Source organism: Lolium perenne, chromosome 2 (genome assembly GCF_019359855.2).
Source record: "Lolium perenne isolate Kyuss_39 chromosome 2, Kyuss_2.0, whole genome shotgun sequence".
NCBI lineage: Eukaryota > Viridiplantae > Streptophyta > Magnoliopsida > Poales > Poaceae > Lolium > Lolium perenne.
Window position 1 is genome coordinate 216,296,499 of NC_067245.2, and position 1,286 is coordinate 216,297,784.

At 48.3% G+C, this 1,286-nt stretch overlaps 1 non-coding gene across 1 annotated transcript; it reads left to right on the forward strand.

Moving 5' to 3' along the window:
• Positions 1–235: 235 nt before the first annotated feature.
• LOC127337303 (small nucleolar RNA Z247) lies at positions 236–375 on the forward strand. The gene has a single exon (XR_007873715.1). It is a non-coding gene; the product is annotated as a small nucleolar RNA Z247 (small nucleolar RNA).
• The last annotated feature ends 911 nt before the right edge of the window (positions 376–1,286 follow it).

Below are 1,286 nucleotides of genomic sequence, written 5' to 3' on the forward strand. Positions count from 1 at the left end.
GCTGGCCTATCTTCTCCGAAACATGACGAGAGAAGTGCTCACGCAGCTGGTCGGGCTGACTAGTTCCGTTGCTGTGTGGGGTAAGGTGACGGAGATGTTTTCGTCGCAATCAAAGGCTCGGGTTGTGCATCTGCGTACCCAGCTTAATCAAACCAAGAGGGAGGATTTCTCCTCAGGTGCTGCCTACTTTGATCGCATCAAGACTCTATCTGACGAGATGGGTACGGCTGGCAAGCCTCAAGACGATGATGATGTCGCTTCTTATGTTCTCGCTGGTCTAGATGATGAATACAACGGCTTTGTGGCTGCAATTACAGCCCTGATCAAGGCTCAACAATCTGTGAGCCTCGGTGACCTTTACTCGCAGTTTCTTGCGTATGAGTCTCGCCTTGATATCCAGAACCCTGGCAGCGGCAATGGTGATGAATCCTCTGTGAACGCTGCATCTCGTGGAAATTACGGGAATCGCAACAAGGGTGGACGTGGTAATGGGCGAGGAAATTTTGGCGGTGGTGGAGGCCGTGGATACAACGACAATAATCATTACAATGGCAACAACAATAATAGTGGCGGTGGCAATCATGGCGGCGGTGGCAATTATGGTGGCTATCAACCGCGCCAAGGTAATGGCCAGGGAGGAGGCCGCTCCAGGCAGGGGGCCCAAGTCACATGTCAGATCTATGACAGAGAGGGTCATCCTGCGTTCCGCTGCTGGAAAAGGTTCAATAAGAATTATCAGGGACCTGAACGTTCAGCTAATGCAGTCACACATGGTGTTGATCCACAGTGGTACACCGACAAGGGTGCTACTGAGCATATTACGGGGGAATTGGACAAGCTGGCCATGAGGGAACGCTACACTGGCAATGATCAGATTCATGATGCCAATGGTAAAGGTATGGACATACATCACATTGGTCACTCGTTATATCGTACCCCCAATCATAATTTTCACCTTAACAATATCTTACATGTTCCTGATGCCACCAAAAGTCTTCTTTCCGTTCATCACCTTGCACAAGATAATCATGCTTTTCTAGAATATTGGCCTAACTTTTTCTCTATTAAGGATCAGGACACGAGGAAAATTCTTCTTCAAGGTAGATGTGTGGGTGGTCTCTATCCTATGCCGTCTCCCTCATCTTGGTCGTCAAGGAAGCAAGCTCTTGGTGTCCAGTCCTCCTCACACTGGCATAGGCATCTAGGACATCCATCTTCAGCTGTTGTTCAGAAAATTCTTCGAGATAATGAAATTCCCTTTAGTGAGTCAAATAAATAGTCGGTTT